Below are 21,450 nucleotides of genomic sequence, written 5' to 3' on the forward strand. Positions count from 1 at the left end.
GAAATAATGTGACACCTGACTGAAATGTACATCTGGGTGATGGTCCAGATGACTACTCTTCCCTTGTCTCTCTTGAACCCTCAAGAGAGGGTCCTGCACTCTACTCAATAAACTCTTCCTGTCTTCTACATTACACTCAATGTGTCTCATCTGAATAATTTCTATGGACATTATTGTTGTAATTTTTAAAAGTGGCACTCCAGAGAAAGATGTCATATGACTGATCTCAGGTAGAGGGTTTTTTTGTTGGGGCAAATTGAATGGAAAAAAGGGGGAGGGGAGAAGGCAGATTGGCCTCGTGGGACAAGATCCACTAATACAGTAGTGTCACAAAGTTGTTGGAGTAACCAACCCTTATCTTATGGCTTTAAGGCCCATTCAGGAGATAGAATCCATCCCTGAGACTTCTCAGGAGGCCAAGAACCTGAGACTAGATAGGCCACAGACCTAGGAGAAAACCAACATTACTGTTCTTTTACAGGAATGTAACCATAAAATGATTCTTAATGACATTCTGATGGACTCATAGATCAATGTCTTGCTCAACCATCATCAGAGAAGCCTTTTCCTGTAGGAAATGGGAACAAATACCAAGACCTACAGCTCAAAAGTGTGAAGAAAGTGAGCGATTTTGGAACATTCACCATTGGATGGGATGTCTCTATAACCCTACCCTCACACCCCAGGGATCAGAAAACCCTGAAAAGATGATACAGTAAGATTATAAGAGCCAGTAGGGATGAATGACACTAAAAAACAAGGCATTCTAAACACAGAAGGACCAATGAACATATGCACTCATGAAGCCTGTAACAGCATGTATAGGGCCTTCACACATCTGGGCCTTATGGGAGTCAGTGCTGAAAGAAGTGGACATAAGACCACATCTCTAACACAGAAGCTATCTGTAAGTGATAACAGCTCACAAAAAGTTAGTTTGCTCCAATAGAGTCTTAGTGGGTATACAAACCATTCTTAAGGGCAGGCCTAATGGCCAGCACTAGATGTCTTGCAGAAAATGAACTCAATATCATTTTGTGAAGGTTCTTTATCTCATGACGATTTGTTTGTTTTTTTACCCTAACAAGTCCTTTACATTTTATTGCAGTTTCCAGTTTTGTGATTTTGTAGGATTTCTGTGTATTGCAAAAAATGTGTGTCTCTGTGTCTGTATGAGTCTTTGACTCATGCTTTTTCTTTGACTCTTTTTCTTGTTTGTTTGACTTGTCCTGTTCTGGTTTGTTTGTTTTGATTTTAACTTACTATTATTATTATTATTATTATTATTATTATTATTATTATTATTATCTATTTAGAAGCCTGTTTGTATCCTAATGAGCGAAAAGAAAGGGTGTGGTTTGGTTGTGTGTGTGTGTGTGTGTGTGTGTGTGTGTGTGTGTGTGTGAGTGTGTGTGTGTGTGAGTGTGTGTGTGTGTGTGTGTGTGTGTGTGTGTGTGTGTGTGTGTGTGTGTGTGTGTGTGTGTGTGTGTAAGTAGGGAGGATCTGGGAGGAGTTGAAGGAAGGGAAACCATCATTAGAATATCTTGTATTACAAAATCTACATTGAATAAAAAGACAAACACTACTGTGATCAGGCATGTTTGTAGTCATATTTTAGACCACAGCAAGAAGACACAACATTTGATTAGCTATTTGCTGCAGAAAAATATTGTTACAATAAGTAATAGTTCACCAAAGTATTTTATTAAACTAGACTTAGAAACTATGCAAGAAGACAGGTTTGAAAATGTCTTTTTCATCTTCAATTTATGTGCTAAGCAGCTTCAAGTTATTGTACCATAAACTGTTACCTTACCTTCAAATACAAATCAGCTTTATCTTACCTTTAAAGATGAAAATGAAATGACCCAGTCATGGCCATAAAACCTTTTGGTCCTTTTGAGACATTTGTACTTGGTCACAGTAGAATTTCTTGTGTGTATAGTGGCATAACAAACTTGCTATTGAGGAACTAAACTCAACATTGCTTGATAACAAGGCTTTACTGATGGTCTTGGGAATAGGCATAGTGGTAGCACTGAGGTTACATGAAAAGTGTCCCAAAAATTAAAGTTATTTTTTGTAGATAAAGTACCTGTCTAAATGGACCTACCAAGAAAACCATATGAAAGCAGTTCATAAAGAGTCAGATGAAGAAAAGCAAGTACAAATAACCTCATATATATGATTTTATTTCAAAAAGGAAGGCATAACTCTTCACTTAGTGTGAATGAACAAAGTGCTTAGAGTTGGGGATAATGGTGTACTGATTTCTACCTCTTTATTTATAACAAAATCAAGTCTATGCCTATTTGAAAAGAAAAGACAAACTATAAAAATACTAGCACACATATTATTGTAGAAGATGAGAAATAGTTCAAAGGTTTAGGGTAATTTCAGGTATTAAAATTATTTCACAAGATAACAATATATTTAACATGTATTTATCTGAGAGGCATGAAAGTTTACATATAAATAAAGATTTGCATGCATCCTTGTAGAAGTTTTACTCAAGTTATCTCTAAAATGGAAACAATCCAAGAATTAATAAGCACATGGATCGAGAAATGCAATATTTATACAATTGAATACTATTCAGCAATAAAAAAGAATAAGTTATAGCCACATAAAACAATTTGGAAAGATCTCAAAATTATGTTGCTGATGGAAAGAAATCAGACACAGGGGAACACACAGTGCAATGATTTGTATTCCAGAAAATATAAACTAAACAGAGACCACTTGTTGCCTGTTATGGAGAAGAATTAATGAACAAAAAAAGCACAATGAATCATTTGGGAGTGATGGCAAAATGTTGTACCTTGTTTGTAGTGGAATTGGGTTGGTTAGTTCTGTGAGCATGAGAAACTCAAACTCATGAAATCATACAGTGAAAATAGGATGCAGTTTTTATATTGACAGTATTCTCCCTACAGCATTCTTGGTAACATTCTGCTCAATTTTTGTTGGGTCTAATGACTGTCATTTATCTACTTTTCCTTCTGTATAAGAGCACTATTTTGACTTTTTAAAATGGCATTTCTAAAAATAATTATATGATTTCATTTGTCACAATGTAAATATACATATATTAGGTTTTCTTTCTTTCGTCTTTTTTTGGGGGGCAGGAGTTCCTTATACTGCTTCCTGTGCATTTTAAGCCATCACTCTATCATTGGCTATATCTCTCTATTTCAAGGCAGATGTCTAAGGAATAAGAATATTTATTATTATTTTATTTTTATTAGAGCTTTAATGAATTGTGTAGACAAAGTAGACACATTTTTATTCATTCACTGCAATGATGCAAATTGGCTTCCTAGCAGAGAAACATTTTATGAGTCTTTATCTGCATACAAAAGAAGCTATAGTTTTGATTCTATTTTGCATTATAGCAGCAATGTTAACCCAATATTAACATCTTTCTAAATTGAAGGTGTCAAAGTAGTTTCTCTATATCTAGAAAATAAAAATCACACATTTCCCTTGTTCATTTGCTGAGGAGGTCATTATCTTGATTCTCAAAAGCTCTATAAAAAGAAAAACTTTTTTACTATTAAAATAATATGGATTCAGAATTGAGTCACATGTGGGCAGAATGCTCTCTGATTCTTCCTGAGCTCAAGGGATGAGTAGAGAAAGTGGGCATGTAACTGGCTGCCCAGTCAATAACAAGATGGGGCAGCTTAGGAGTCCACAATAGGAGAAACTGCTTTTCTGATGTATTTGCAGAGGAGATAAATCTTCCTTCCAGAAAATGTCAAGGTACTTAAAAAAAAACATAAAAATAAAAAGATTTTCAACTATGGCTGCTAAGAGAAAATCAGTACTTAATTTCCCAGCTTATAGCCTTCATCCAGCAGCTGGTGGAAGTAGAAGCAGACACCCACAGCTAAACCTTTAACTGAACTGAAATCCACATGCAGAGAAGGAGGACTGATGAGCAAAGGGATTGATACCAGGCTGGTGAAACCCACAGAAACAGCTGACTTGAACAAGGGAGAACTCTTGGTCCCCAGACTGATAGCTGGGAAACTAGCATGGGACTGATCCAGACCCCCTGAATGTGGGTGTCAGTGAGGAGACCTTGGAAATCTATGGGGCCTCTTGTAGTGGATCAGTACTTATCAATACCATAGGAATGGACTTTAGAAGCCCATCCCACATGGAGGGATACTCCCTGAGCCTAGACACAAGGGGGTTGGCTTAGGCCCTATCCCAAAGAATATGACAGACTTTGAAGACCCCCTATGGAAGGCCTCACCCTCCCTGGGGAGTAGAAAGGGTATGGGATAGGTAGGACATTAGTTGGTGGGGATGGGAGGAGGGGAGGGAGAGGGACTTGGGATTGACATGTAAAATAATTTTCTTTCTAATAAAAAAAAAGGAAGGAAAAAATGTCCCACTCACTTTGTATTTTTTCTGCATGTTTTCAGTCCATTTCTGTACCTTAGATTGAAACTTCTTTTTGTCATATTCTCTAAAAAGAGTCCCCCAGTTCTTATTATCCCCATACATACCAATTTAGAGATTGGAGACAAGAACTAAAGATTAATGGATTAATTTAATTCATTTAAAGGAAAAGGATGCACTGTCCAGGGACTGTTGGGGTCCATGTTATACTAAGCTAATACCACATGTACAATGATTATACAGTAGTAGGATGCAGTCTGTGCCGTCATATTACTTGCATTCCTTGGGAGAGATGTCAACTGCATAGTTACAGGGACAATATACACATCAACAACAAATTTGGACTCTTTCTGGTGGTGACATTTTCTATCAGGAGGACAGAATTCTGGTTGGTAGTTCAGGACGTCCAAACATCTGTCCATTGAGAAATGAATATGAGCTGGTGTTAGGCAAGCCAAGGATACAAATGTGACACTTCAGGGGAAAACAAAGTCCAATAAAGACATAACTTAGCATCCAAGGAATCTGAAAGCCTGAAACTGTTGTATCTTAAACAAGAACGGTGGCAGACATTGGGCCACAGAGAATCTTCAAGTTCAGCTTAAGGATTTTATATTGTATCCCAAGTTAAACAGGATGTTACTGATTGTGGGTTAGAGTACAATAGCAAAACCCTCTGTCAAAAAATGCATTTTGGTTTCAATGTGAACCCTAAACTGGATATGAATATGGGGTAGAAGCAGTAGTTCTGTTAGAAATTTGAAGTAATAGCACAGGTGAAGTGTCTTATTGACATTATCTTCACAGGACAGGGATTTTCAAATTCTGTGTCTCATGTATACATGTTCAGTAAAATAATTAAAGGATAATGTTTTTCTGGCTTGAAATTCATTGGACCCTTTTCATGATCTCACTAAGAATTACAAATGTCCAGAATCTTGTCATTTTCATATGGATCAGCTACTTTAGCCTAACATTGTATCAACCTTGGGGATCTGCGAGGATTACTACAGGCATGTATCACCAAGAACTTGGAACCCTGAGTTCAAAAAGTTGTTTTCCTGCTATGGGTGTGGGGAATTGAACTTGGGTCCTCTAGAAGAGCAGTCAGTGCTCATAAATGATGAGCCATTTCTCCAGGCCCTACAATCTTTAGTACATAAAATGGTTAGTTTTATGTTTACTTTATACAAGCTGGAATCATTGGGAAGAGGGAATCTCAATTGAGAAAATGCCAATATTCTATGTAGCAGTTCCTAAACCTCTGGTTTATTGTCAGTAGAGCATGTAACAAATCAAAGCTTCTGACTCTTACTGATGAAAGCCCCCATTCACAATCAACTTGTAACAGTCAACATTTGGTTATGTTCATTCATAAACAACTTATAATAGCTAACATTTGGCCTGTGTTCATTATTTGTGGTAAAGTAAAAGGGAGAGACATTAATTATGGTGGAGAATAATTTTATTGTTCAGTATTTAAAACAAAAACTGAAATAATTTCACAACTGAGAGTGGTGGAGTGTTTTTCTGGTGGATTCAAGGCCTTGAGTTAAAAAATAAAGGAATCAAAGAAAGAGAAAAATAGGAAAGAAAGAAAATCCCTATAGTTATTTTAATTAGTAATGATAGAATTGGTGAAAAAAAGCAATCATTATGATTATAGCTGTGTCATTATTGTATAGTACTTTATTATCTAAATTACTAATAACATCTTCCACTTGGAGTTATTTTGGTCTCATTGACCAAACACAGGTTTCTGGGGAATAGCTAGCACAGAGTGTGGCTGCTGGTGTGCCTGGTCTGCAAGGAGTACCATATCAGGAGTGTTGATTTGTGGCAGTACAATAGGACTCCATGCAAGTTTCACCAGGAAAAGGGCAAGTGTCGGAGCCCTGGAGAAGGAGCAGCTACAGTCAATGCTTATTTATGGTGTTCAGAAGGATGTCTTTGGTTTAAGAGACTATTGTTTAAAGGAAATTTTATAGAAGCAAAGACTCTCCCTCTCCAGCTCTGCCCTTCCTGGATCTCATTAATTAACAACTGAGTCTGCTCCTGGTAACTATCTGTTAGTTACGCTCTTTCTACATCCCAGGAGCAAAAGCTTTGAGCAAGATCTGGCTGCAACAGCTCTGGTAGTTAGGCCATGCACGCCGATAAATTATTAGGTACAGTTTTGAATTATTTGTTCCTTTGAGAAGTCATTAGTTTTCCCTTCAACAATGTTTATATGTGAGAACAAATGGAGCAGGGTTAATTATAATGTTTTGAGCAATAATAAACGGTTGTTGAAACCAGCCCTTCTGTTTGTTATTCTAACACAAAGTACTGTATTTTCTGGCAATAGGGTGGTAAGTAATTAATAAAACAAAAGCAGATAGTGCAAGAAAAGCAATGGGAACTGGTGTTCATTCAGAAACAGCCTCTGAATTTTAAAATACTAGTTCTTCATGAATATTAAAGGTTTGGCAGCGGCCATTTTATGTCTCATTATCCCAAATCCAAATTATTATACCAGCTATTTTATGGGACAATGATATGTTTGTTTTTAAGTAGCAGTAGATTTAATCTTTCTTCCTCTGTGAGTTCCATGATAAACCCCTGCTTTTCCCTATCTAAATAAGAATTATTATGAAATACACATGAGAATTAAGTTTCATTCTCTTAAAAGCTAAGTATAGTCCTTAGTGTACAATAGAAACAGATTAATAATTGTGTTAGCATTGAAAAATAATGCCAATATTAGTTTATTAAATGACTTAAAATTACTTTAATAATATGGACTTAACAAACCCCACAAAGGATCCCTTCTATATCAACTCTGAACTCAACTTAGTCACACCCTTACTCTTTGGTTTAAGACAAAAAACATCAGGTTGGCTGAGAATAGATTGATGTTTCTCGGAAGATTGACAAGTTCCTGAGTTGTGGATGACTTCATCTTCAAAGTACAGACAGAATTACTGCTTTGCTGTGAGAATTCACTATTAACATGTCTTTTTTTAATGAGATGAAGGATGGTATGGACCTACACAGAGTTGACAATAGCAAAAAGTTGCTCTGAGGAAAAAAAAAAACACATTGTCAACAGACCCATCAGTTCATGGGGAGGTCTAAAGTGTGTGTGTGTGTGTGTGTGTGTGTGTGTGTGTGTGTGTGTGTGTGTTGGGGGGCATGTCAGATTTGAAAGTCATGATGGCGATTTTATACTTAAATTTATTGATTTCTCAAAGAAGCACAATAATCTTATTAGAATAGAAAAGAATCCAGAAGTTTAGCTTTCTCCTGCAATTGTTTTAATAGAATCCACTCTCACTTCCAGTCTGCCCTCAGATTTTGAACAATGTGTATTGATTGAAAAACAAAGTGTCTTCTTCCCTGAAGTTTACTCACATGGAAGCTCTCTTTGATGATGCCAAAGGTAGAGTTGTTAAAATATTATGAGGTGGCAAAGTGCAGAGGGAATTATAAATGAATGGTGATGTGTGAATCTGTGAGTTGATAGCAAAAGAGCTTGTGATGTTACAGTGATGAACTCATAGGGCTTTGAGAGTGCCAAGAATGGACACAAGGGAATAGCTAATGGTGTCCATACTAATATAAATGTTATTACCTATGTCTTCTTATAAGTAAAGTTATTCAAAAAGTAAAAAGGTCTAATATAATGTGAGACAACTGTCATATAATCAGACTACTAGAGTGGCTCCTCAGGTATCAGTGTTGTGCTCACCACAGCCATCACGACCTGCTCTGGCTGAAGAACACACACACACACACACACACACACACACACACACACACACACACACACACACTGGTTATGTATCATGAATGATCAATAGTGAGGTTATTCTTGAAAAATACATTTCAATCTTCTACTGGTCATGAATGAAAAGGTCACCTTGTTCCCTAGAACTCTTTACCCTACCCGATGAATTAAAACAAACAACAATGACAAAAAAAGATGTCATGAATAGTCAAGAATGATATCTATCACTTGGGAATATATCTGTATCTTATTAGTCATAATTTATTATGTATAAACTAAAATACATTTTCAAAATAATACAACTGAAAGAAATAAAGCATGGCTATGAGGAAATTTGAATAAGGAATTATAAATATTTGATGGTAAAATTAATTTAGTATATTTTGGAGGTAGTGTCAACTGCTTAAAATTAATATTTTTAAAATAAAATTTGAGAAATTTCCAAATATAACCATCACACTTTTTGTGGAGTAAATGTAAACAGTTCCTTCTCTGTCTGAAACATTTTTTCTAGGTGAATTAAATCAGTAAAAAATAGTATCTTCTCTACAGTTTGTTGACATTTTCCTCTGTTTTGAAGGTAAATATCAGGCCTTTATTGCTCACTATTTTGGAGTCTGGGAAGTCTAAGATTAAAGCACTATTGGGTTGGATGTCTGATGAGGCCAGCACTATTAGGTTGGATGTCTGATGAGGTTCACAGATGATGTCCTATTGCTGTGTGCTCACATGGAATAAGGGCAAGTGTCATGAGAGCAGCAATCCCATCCTCAGGTCAGGTCCCCATCATAGCTCAAACTTCTCTTAATACAACACCTTGTGGGTTTCTATGTCAACATGTAAATATGGGGGGCTCTCAACAAAGGTCTGTGTTTCAATTGGAATCACATAAGCTATTCATTTAGACTGCTGCGACCAAGGCTTCAAAGCAAGGGGTGTTTACCAGCAACCTGAGCCCTGGTCAGATCCTACTGTACATACAATGCCAATGCTTAATGAAGAAATAAGGGAGAAAGCAATGGTGTGGGGAAAGGTCTGATATAGAGAAAGTGTCCATGAATATTCATGAATGAAAAACACATGTATTTTTACTGCTGACTAGAGGTTTTTAAAACATTTTTAAATTATAAGGAATCTGATTTGGGTAAATTTCCTCATCAGATGAATCATCTGATTTAAAAATGGTTGTCAGGCTCTCCCTCTGTAATCTTTGCACTTTGGAAATAGTTGGACTGCCACCAGACTTTATCATTTATTAGCCTTCGTTTTCTCAAAATTTTTGATTGCTTATTACAGTTTTCTTCTGAGCACAATTGATAATGGCCTGCATGGCAACACTGTGCTGTATTCTGCAATGTTTTGCCATTAAGTTGGATTTTAAATACTTGATGAATGAGTTCTAAATCTAGAGTTCAGAGCCAACCACTTTGTCTTGACTTGGTATTTGCCCTGGGGCCTTATACAGGAATTTTCATACCCATCCCTGTGCCTCAGTAAACTGTCACTTAGTGCATGTTAATCTTCATCTTTAGCTCAACTGTAAGGCTGGAAGTTCAGCCAAGAAAATGATCAACCCTTGCAGCCATGTATATATGAGTATTTATATGTTTGAGAATGTTTGTCTAGGCTTGGTTTTTATAGGCACCATAAATCGTTACTGGGGCTGTAAATTAAGAAAAATAATTTATTACTTAGAGGACAGAATTTGTACACATGTACCATATTTATTAAGAAATAAGAAAAACACAGTGTTCATTTAGATGACCTTTTGGATGCCATTTAAAACTATGTACCCTCTGCTTTGTGTAGCTTATTTGTAATGCTCATTAACTACCACAGTTAATCCTCTTCTCCTGAAGTGTTTTCTTGAGCCTCTAGTATTTTTAACCTGATGTGTAATAATGTTATCTCTTTGCATATCATTCTCAGCCTAACAACGAAAACTGGTGGCAGTCCCACTATTTCCAAAGTGCAAAGATTACAGAGGGAGAGCCTGACAATCATTTTTAAATCAGACGATTCTTCTGATGAGGAAATTCACCCAAATCAGATTCCTTATAATTTAAAAATGTTTTAAAAACCTCTAGTCAGCAGTAAAAATACTGCATTTTTAATTCATGAATATTTATAGACACTTTCTCTATACCAGACCTTGTGTGGAGCTCTGAAGGAGGAAGGAAAAATAAGCATAAGGTTGCCAATGTGCTAATGCATGAAACAAGCACAGAAAGGTGCTGAAAGTGGGATTTGATAGGTAAGATGGCTTGCCTTGCTCTGTAATGTGCTGAGAGGCTTCTTGGTGAGGATGATGAGCAAACTGGATTGTAATGTAAAACCCAGGAGATTCTAGAAGATTTGTAAAATCAACATGGGAACAAAGTCATTTCAAGTCTAGAAATGGACATAAATAGAAGCCCGGGATGCTGTGCAGACATTGTATTTTAAACTTCTGAAAACAAGTTGCCTAAGGAGGTGGTAGTGATCTTTGGATCAAGAGTAGCCTCATAAAGCTCATTCATCTGCTTTATTGCATATGTCATGAGGGCTTTTAAGATAAAAAGGATGTGGGAAAATTTGCTAGGTAGATAATGGAAAAACAAATGATGAGTTGGAAGGGACCTGTTGGGAGGGCAATTTGAAAAGAGGAAGGCAGGGTCAATAGGTTGGGAAAGACAGAACCATTAGGCAGTTCAGAGTTTAACCAATAGACTGAAAAATAGTAGTATATTGGTGGGTAGATTCAGCAATTTCCACCTTGAACAGGGCAGGAACATACCCTTCCCGAAGAGACATGGGTTCTTTCCTCCTCTTCTTTCAGGAGGTAGGTCTGGGTCAAGAGATGATAGTTAAGTTTGTCAACTGGATTTTGCATGCCCGTGTGTCTACGATAGTGGAATGGGAATTGATTAGTCTTGTCAAGGGAATTTTATTCTTTACTATTTCCTGTTCTTGAAATATGCCTTTTTTCACTGCACATGGTTTTCAAGGAGTTGTCAGTTTTTCTAATAAATTCTTTTCTGCATATAGAATGGGCTGATTAGGGTAGAACTTCTTTTTAGCATATCCCATTAGAAGTCATTGCCTAGGATTATTTAAAAGCAACAGAGAAAGCAATACAGATGTTTTTCTGAATATCTGAAGCTTGGGATTTGCAAACTTGGAAAGCACTGATCTAGAGGGGATGGCAGTCATCTGTATGAGGGAAGGCATAAACAAGGGCCAGGAGAGGGGAGAGGAATCCAGTCAGAGACAGATCATCTGTATGAGGGAAGGCATAAACAAGGGCCAGGAGAGGGGAGAGGAATCCAGTCAGAGACAGAAAGGATGTCTTCTCACCTCCTCTTTGAACTTTGGCTTCTTTGTCTAACCATTGCCCACCCCTGAGGATTGCTGGCCCTTTCCTGGAACCTCCCCTGAAAGCATCATTTCTCCCTTTCTTTTATTTTGCCTAAGCTAATCAGGGTCCCTCAGTTATTTGAAATTAAATTTGCCTTAAATTATACTTGAATTGAGATATTCACTATACAAAGAAAAATATTCAGAAAATAATGCCATCATGTGAACATTGACTTAGATATTGTCAACTAAGGTTTGGCAGCTGAAGGCCTAAGAGTGGAAGAAAATGTCCAGAAAAAGCAAGTGAAGTGATCAGTAAATAGACTTGGAGGCAAGATTTAGTAATGTAAACACAAAAAAGAAATGTTTTTACATAGAAGGAGAAGGAATTTCAAATATGAGGTGTGGATAAGTGCATGATATTATAAAGAGGGCCAACAGCATGAGGGCTGATAAAAAGCTATTGACCTAGGCAAGCAAATGAGTATTGCTCACTTTGGTTAGGTGTAAAGAGTTTCTGCAAAGTGAGAAGGATGTTGCCTAAAATCAGGGATAAATAATGAATTAAAGAAGCCTGGTTTTGCTAATTGTGTTAAGCGATGGAAAGGAGAGAGTAATTAGAAGAAGGCATTTTATTGGTTTGACAAGTATTTGATCTTACTGTATATGAGGTGTGAGACAAAGCAACAAGACACAGCAGACACTGTGACTCCCTGTAATTTACAGTCTAGTGGAGGCGGCTCATAAGTTGTTTCTAAGAGATATAATTAGAGGAAAATGCACTTGAATATTCTACAGTTATTTGACTTTATAACGACACATCAAGTTTCATGTGCATGGGTGCTCATGTTTACACACACACACACACACACACACACACACACACACACACACACACACACACACACACACAATGCATATAGTCTAAGATGAGTATTGTACTTCAAAGCAAATAAATTGCTTAGAATTTTGTCTAGATGTACTATCCAACTTCCTGGACAAATTCAAATAATCAATGAGCTGTTCTGTACAGAAACATCATTTGCTGACCAATAACTTAAAAGCTAATTCCTTCTCTTACATGAGAAATGAGCAATGTGAGGAATGGAGAGCTATAAATACTGCCATTCAGACAGCACAGCATTGATGAGTGGTGAAACAGAAAGCAACGTTGGGCTGAATCACACCAGAAACGTTACTTTCCTTGTTTTATTTTCTTAAATAACAATGAAAACTATATGTATTCATTCTCTTCACTTGAATTTTTTTCTAAATAGTAACATAAAGCTTTCTACAAATGGAATATTTTAGTATTTTTAAGGTTACACCCATAAATGTCTACTTTTTCCAACAAAGGAATGCCACAAGTAAAATTCTTCAGTTGGGAGGCTCCTTTTTATGAGTTACCCAGATTGTATTTACAGATACTGAAAAGGAACCTTATTAATGATGATTTTATTACTTAGGTGTGTTTTTATACTTAGTAACATTAAATGCCCACTGTCAACCATCTTCAAAGACCACTGAAACCCTGATACAATTTTTCAAGTATTAATGTGGGATATTATAAATGTATATATATGAAATTGTTTTTACTAATTTTTGAGAATTTCATGCAATGTATCTTGATCATATTCAACCCATGCCCCAGCTTCTTCCAGATCTATCCACTCTCACCTTCCTATCTGCCCAACTTTGAGTTTTCTTAGGAAACAAACAACAGCAAAATAACCCATCAAATTCAGTTTTTTGTGTCCAACTAATCTAGTGTATGGGGTCTGCTCTAGAGTGGTCTGCTCAACAGGAGTTACACCATTTAAGAAAAGTCACTCCCAAGTGATATGACAGACTTTGAAGGTCCCTGGTAGAGTGCCTCATTATCTCTTGGGAGGAGTTGGGGGATTGTTTGGGGGGTTGAGGGGAACATGGGAGGATGGGAAGGCGAGGGAATGGGGGGGGAGGATATGTAAATATGAGTAGTAATCAAAGAATGTAAATAAAAAAAAGAAATAAAAGAAAACTCACTCCCCTTCCCCCAAGAAGCTACCAAATTCCAATAGCTTTTCAGCGAGGAAAAGATTATATCAGGTTTAAGTTTGTATGGGTCTTGTGCATGTTGTCCCAATCACTCTGAGTTCGTATGTGCATCTGTCCCATTGTAGCTGGAAAACACTCTTTCCTGGAAGTCACCCAACACCTCTGGTTTACAGTCTTACTGACTCCTCTTCTGAGAAGTGTCCTCTGCCTTTGTAATATGTGTACCCCTACTATAGGCAGAACAAGAAATCATTGGGAGATGTTCTAAACTATGCTCATTCAGCAAAAATAATATTGGGTTCTCCCCTAGGGAGTATGACTTATTTCATAATAGATCCCAGGGGTCACATCTGGGTGACAAAGTAGATCAAATTGTTAATTCTATCCATGTATGGTAGAGAAAAAGCAATTTCAGCTTATTAAAGCAGAAGCACATAACAGATAGATGTACCTTAACAAAACTACCATAATACCTCACATGAATTTTTCTACTCTTCAAAATATAATGCATCAGTGAGAACAATGGGAAGAATAGTAGGAAATCTGAAGGTTTATCAATTCACATGATTAGTGTATTGAAGTTAACTCTCACTGGGAAACTGGACCTTTTCTATGCACTGCTAGGGCTTCCTCACAGTATGACAAAGGAACAGCAGTAATATGTACAACCTTTTTCAGTATCTGTCCACCGAAAGCACAACACTGTTCCTATTTTATTCACAAGCCTTCCAAGTTTAAAGGAAATAAACAGACTTTAATAATAACGAGAGAATGTGAAAGCCATGTGGTACAAAGAGGAGGTGACATGGCATATACTATTGCCTCCTAGTTTCCCAACATATTTTACCATGAATTATGATGCCATAGGAGGCCATAAAATATTGGCTGCAAAATAATGTCAGGCATCAATGTCAAAGGTGGACCACTGAGCAAGGTTTGCTAGTCCCACTTAGAAGTAAATAGTCATGGTTGTTGGGCAATTTGTATGTTACTTTAGAGTTATTCTATTGCATATACTTTTAAGATTCATTCTTATTAATTTTAATTACCTATGTGTGTATGCCTATGTGTGAGCATGTATGAGCAATGCCTGTGGAGGTCTGCTGAGTCAGATCTACTTGTAGATGGAATTCTAGACTGTAAAATGCATGGCAAGTAAGCCTGTAACCCAGCTCAGGTCTTCTGGATGGGATTTATTCATTGTTAACTTCTGAGACACCTCTCCAGCCCTTAGTTCTACATTTTAAGATAAGAAAATTCTTCACATCAATGGAGCAGAGTGATTTAACATAGCAAAAGTAATTTTTGTTTTTATTATTTAAAACAGTTCTTAATTTAAATAGATTTTGATCATGTTGTTCCCATCCCCCAAGTCCTTCCAGAGCCTCTCTCCATCCCTACTCACCCAATTTCAAGTGTTCTCAAAATACAAATAAGAACCCGATATAACAACAATCCCCCAAACCAAGATAACAGAACATCACCCCAAAAAAGAGATGAAAACTATCTCACCAAACTATAATCAAATAAAAGCATACACACACACACACACACACACACACACACACACACACACACACACACCTATGAAGTCAATTATGTATTGATCAACTAATCCTAAGCATGAAGCTTTTTCTCGATTGGTTGATATATCCAATGTCACTCCATTGGGGAAAACAGATTTCCCTCTGTCAGCAGGTATTAATGACAGTTCAGTAGTTCTTTATCCTAGTGGCTAGGTATTTATTCCTTTTTAAAATATAACAAAATAAAAGTGCCAACTTGTACAGCCACTTTGGAAATCAGTATGGCGATTCCTCAAGAAAATGGGAATGAGTCTACCACAAGATGCAGCAATTCCACTCCTAGGCATATACCCAAAAGAAACACATTCATACAACAAAGACATCTATTCAATGATGTTCATAGCAGCACTATTTGTAATAGCCAGAAAATGGATGCAGCCTAGATGTCCCTCAACTGAAGAATGGATGGAGAAAATGTAGCACATTTACACAATGGAGTACTACTCAGTAGAAAAAAAATGGAATCTTGAAATTTGCAGGAAAATGGGTGGAACTCGAAGAAACCATTCTGAGATAGGTAACCCAAGCACAAAAAGACAAACATGATATGTACTCACTCATATGTGGATTTTAGACATAGAGTAAGGGATTACCAGCCTACAATCCACACTGCCAAAGAAACTAGTAAACAAGGAGGCCACTAACAGAGACAAACTTTGTCCCCTGAAGAAGGGGAAAGGTTCACCACCCCCTGAGCAAATTGAGAACATGGGAAGAGGGGGGTGGGAGCTATGAGAATGAGAAGGGAAGAAAAGGAAGGATGCAGAAGTCATGAGGAAGCAGAAAGGTTGAGTCAGGTATAGATTAGAAGAAAGGACATATGATAGGGAGAAGGGAACTGGGATGGTCAAAGAAACCCAGTTTAAGATCTCTAAGACTAAATGCCAAAGTGGTATAGTGTGTTTTGCCATTCATCAAACACTGTGTTTTGTCTTCATTTCTGTCAACTTACTTTTTCAATTTACTTTTCTTACAATGAGAATCAAGCAAAGGAGGTCTGGAGTAGAGATGGAATACATGATGGAATAAATCAAAAGAAATTAGAGGAATAAAAAAGAAAAAAAAAGCCATCACACCAACTTTGGACAAGACAAGAAGGAAAAGAACCCATCAGAATGCACAAGAGCCAGAGACCTACTCATTCACACACTCAGGAATCCCATTAAAACACTAAACGTAATATATGTATGAGGACCTGGTGTAGACTGTGAAAGCCTTGTGGATGCTGCTTCAGTCTCTGTGAGTTAATGTGAACTTTACTCATGTTTATTCAAAGGGCCTTGTTTTCTTGGTGTCCTCCATTCCCTTTAGCTCCTACACTCTTTCTTCCTTCTTATCTGCATGGTTCTCTGAGCTCTGAGGGGAGGGATTTGATAGAAACATCCCATTTAAGGCTGAGTGTTACAAGGTCTCTCACTCTTTGTGTAATGTCTCAATAATAAAATTTAAAGCAAAATCGATATCTTAAGATGTTTAAAACAGTTTTATCAAATATGAAAATCTCTAGATCAATTTATAGAAGATCAAAGAGATAGAAAATCAATGGGTAAAACATTCACTGAAAATATGAAATGGATATATAAATTTGTGGAATATTGTATTTAACACACAAAACACACTAAAAGACGGAAAGAATGTATATACGGGCACATAAAAGTTAGGTTTCTATAGTTGTGCTAACCACCATGATCAAAAGGTATTTAGTGAGGAAAGGGTTCATTTCATCTTCTACTTTCATATTACAAAATCAAAGGAAATCAGAACAGAAATTCAAGGCAGGAGCCTGTAGATAGGAACTGAAGTAGCAACCATAGAGGCATGATGCATACTGGATTGCTCCCCATGACTTACTCAGAACACCTCAAGGACTTGCCTACAGGTGGTCTGATGGAGGCATTTTTCCAACTGAAGGTCCCTCCCCACAGGTGACTCTCACTTGTTTATCTCTCCTCTATTCTACTCTAGTTTATTTCTGTCAAGCTGGAAATACACACACACACACACACACACACACACACACACACACACACACACACACACACATATATATATATATATATATATATATATGGAGAGAGAGAGAGAGAGAGAGAGAGAGAGAGAGAGAGAGAGAGAGAGAGAGAAACTGTAGATAACTTTTTGAGGTGAAAGTTTTCTGAGATGCACACACAAAGTATTTCCCTTAAGCACAGTTCCCTTAACTAATAGTAGTTTATTTGTAATCTGACTGTGGAATGCTGATTATTTGGCTTCACAATTAAAAAATTTAAGAGTCAGCTTGGAAATGGAATATAAAGCATATTCTTTTGCAATAATATTTTTTCTGCAAAGAATTGCTTGTTTTATTTGCTGCTTATTGAAAGCCTACTTGTTCCTTAAGATCTAGCTCAAACATTTTCCACACAGTCTCCATGACACTAAGTTCTGCGACAATATCCATCACATTTCACTCTATTTACTGTGTAATTTGAGTTTCTTCATACCTTGCTAGCCATGGGTACAACTGCAGCCATATCAACAAATGGCTGAGATTGCTTCAGTGTTTTATCAACCTATCAAAATGAAACTTAGTTCCCTGAGAGCCCCCTGTCAACAATCCTACTTCTCCATGGCCATTCCATGTGCACACAGATAAACCCTGAAGAGGCACTACTGCCTTCTACAATGATGACATTGGGGCTGCCACCTGTACCATCTCCTTTAAGCACCATGGTCTCTGCTGATGTTCTGATAGAAAACCATGTAAGATGCACCAGACAGTATTCCAATGAAAGCATGAAAAGGGACATGCCAAGTAGAAGGAGGAATTCTTATCTCCACCCTTTGTGTCACTGTTAATATCAGCAACTTTCTCAGTGTTCCTATACTTCCAGGGTTTTTTCCTAAAACTAAGTCTTCTTGTTATTTGGACATGAGGCATCTCTTAAAAGGTTCATGTGTTAGAGGCATGTTTGCCAGCTGATGGAACTGGGGCAAACAATTGAATTTTAGGGGCTATGATGAATTCATTGCTGGATTCACATTTAAATGAACAATTAGAAGCTGGTGAAATGGCAGCAGGTGGGCATAATTAGAAGACTTATGTTACTATAGGTATATTACCCAGTCTCTTTCTCTGTCTCTTCTTGACCATTATTTGGTGAGACGACTTGCTCCACCATGAATGCCCTTCTCATGGTCTTCTCTATCACTACAGGACCCCAGTGACAAAGCACTGAAATCTCTGAAACTATGAGTGTTTTCTTCATTGGTAGCATACTAACATACCTCTTTACCACTGAAATCAGATCCTCTTCTATATGTTTTCCCATCTTCCAATCTTCCCACTCCTGGGAAGTAAAACTCTAATCAATCTCCTCTTTTCAGTCTAAACAATCATGTATCTTTATATACACTGCTCAGAATTAAACACATCTAGCTCTCCCAGCAAGCCATAGACATGAAATTTTCATTACTTTAACAAAATACCAGCAATAATCTACATAAAAAGTGGAAAGGTTTGTTTTGGCTCACAGTTTTGTAGATTTCAGTACTGTGGATTAGTCTATTGATACCAAGTCTCTAATAGTACATCATAGTGAGACTTTATGGCAGAAGAAACTCAGTCACCTCAGGAAAGCAGAGGCAGGAGTTGGTGTTGGTGTAGATCTCATAGTTTCCTTAAAGAACATGCCTCTAACAGCTGGATCTCCTCTCTGTTCCATATCTGAGTTTCCACTAGCAGTCACAAGTGGAGGGCTGAACTTTAAATACATGAGCTTTTGGGAGACAATCTACATACAAACTGGGGCACATTTTCAGACATTCCTCACTACCAACTGGGCTGAAGGCACAGTGCTTATGACACATTTCAAAATTTTAGTGCTTTTGAGCACATAAGCCAAGACTCAATTTCTTCTTTGCATTGAGAATAAGAAATTACATAATTAATTCAGCTAATACAATTTCTTAACTCAGAAGGACCAAATATGCTTTTCTTAGGTTGCACACTATGAAATTAACCCACTACACTATTATGATAACCAGCAGAAGCTATAAGACATTTGTATAAGAAACAAAACACTTAACTCTTCATAAAATAACAGAACCCATGAGAAACATGTTTAAGTGAAACCCCCTTTCCCAGTGAGTGAATTTGTGGTAGAGTTGAGAATCCAAAGCTCAACAGCTCATATAGTTTATAATGGGTTTCAAAAGCAACAAGCTCCTTTTCACCCATAGCTAGAGAGAATAATTATTATACTCAAAGGCAAACAAGTGTGTTCTCTCTCTTGGCATGCCTTGATTTGTAATTGAAACGTGCCTTCCCAAAGCTTGCATGTTTGAAGGGTTGGGCCTTAGATTGTGGCACTATTTTTAAAGTCAATGGAAGTTTTAGAAGATACAGCTTGGCTGGAGGAAGCAGGTCACTATAATGCATGTTTGGGACTATATGTTGACCATATGTGTCCCTGTCTGATCCTTGTTGGTCATGAAGTGGGCAGCCTACTCCTCTAAAATCTTGTGTTACCATCCTATCCTTATAATTAGGCTCACTAATAATATTCTGAACCCTCTGAAGCCTTGGGCCAAAAGAAATGTTTCTTTCCTTTAAATTTTTTGGTCAGGTGTGTGATTAAAGTGACAGGAAGCCTGACAAGCAGGGCTAGGTGGAGAAGGGCTGCAGCACTTCTAAATTCCTGTGCTGTTCATTGTGCAAAAGTCCTTGAGAAGATAGTCTTGTTCTACTAACAGTAATGGATGCCTGTAATCATAACACAAGGAAAACCACAAGAGACCCATGGAACATGTCTCCCCACAGTATCAAGAATTAAACTCACCTCACATTCCTGAAGCTATTAAATATCAAAACTAACATGCAAGTCCCCTGGCACATGGCTTAGGCATCCCTTTAAGTAAAAGATGGGCAGTAAAGGAATGATATGTTTTTACTTTAATCTCATGAGTTAGGGCTAATAAACAAGTCCTTCCTGAAACCATGAGGTAATGATAATAAACAAGTCCTTCATGAAACATATTTTAAATTTTTATATTGCTGTGCTGATTTGCATCCTATAATAAATATCTTAATACTGATGAGTGAATTGCAAGTCTCTTTCTAAAGCTTTGTGTACTGCACATTTGAAACACAGGAAAAAGCAATGAGTAGTGAAGACAAGTATTAACTTGCTGCCACTTTGTAAGCCACGACACAAAAGGGGTTTGACATTAATAAGTTAAAATCTAGGACCCACAGGCTTCAAGGACAGATAATTATGTATAAGACACAAGTGGATCTGAGATTCTGTTTTGCTTCAGCCTTATGCAGTAGAGTTGTTGTCAGAAAAACAACAAAAACAAAACAGTCATCATTTGAAAAGCTTACCTTTTATGAAATAGTGTCTGGGGGAAATTTACCAAAGATAAATAGCCAGAATTAGTCTGAATAACACGTCTGACTGAATGGTGTCTTTTGGTCTTTTCTTGGGTGTGGTCCAGAATGCTACTGTGCAGTTATGAAAACACACTGACCTAGTCTGCAGGAGAGCCTCCCTGTTAACTCATTCCCGTTCCAGACATGAAAGAGGATGTTATTTCTTTATCCCACTCTCAAGTCTTCCTCTCTCTGAGCTGTCTTGTTTCAGCCACTTACCTAAAGAAATAAGCCAATGTGTGTCTGCAGATGTATTGAAAGGAATATTAGACCAAGAATGAAGTTCTAGTTTTCTATGCATTATGGTGAACAATGAGGCAAAACATATGTTCATATTTTACCTAAATTTAATTGAGGAGTTAATAAACAGGAGATGACTACTGTGTCAAATGAAACTACAGAATTCAATCCAAATTGCTCCTTGTCAGCAAATATAATTTACAAAGGTAATAAGGGGAAAGGGAGGAAAGAAGGGAAAGGGGAAAAGGGAAAGCAAATAGTCATAAAAAGATTTTAATGTACAGATCCTAAGAAAACTTGCCTTTTAATGAGCTAATGAGGAAGCTTGGCAGAGTTAATAACTCAATTGCATGTAAAATTACAGAATTGGGTTGGACTTCAAAGAATCCTTATGTTTTTTACATATATAAACAGAAATGTTTATAGAGACATTGTTACTTGGATTTACTTCATGGTAGTTTATCCTACTATTGACTAGCCAAATAAGCACAGAAAACTGATCTGGATATTCTATTGATTGGTCTTGATTGCCACACAAGCCTTTTCACAGGCTTAGAAACCTGCCTAGTGTTCCCTTCATGCATCCAGTGATAATAGCTGAGACATCTTTTCAGTGCCACGAGAACAAAACCACATGTGAAAGAAATGTGCCAAAC

The sequence above is a fragment of the Cricetulus griseus genome (assembly GCF_003668045.3).
Source record: "Cricetulus griseus strain 17A/GY chromosome 1 unlocalized genomic scaffold, alternate assembly CriGri-PICRH-1.0 chr1_0, whole genome shotgun sequence".
In the NCBI taxonomy this organism is placed as follows: domain Eukaryota; kingdom Metazoa; phylum Chordata; class Mammalia; order Rodentia; family Cricetidae; genus Cricetulus; species Cricetulus griseus.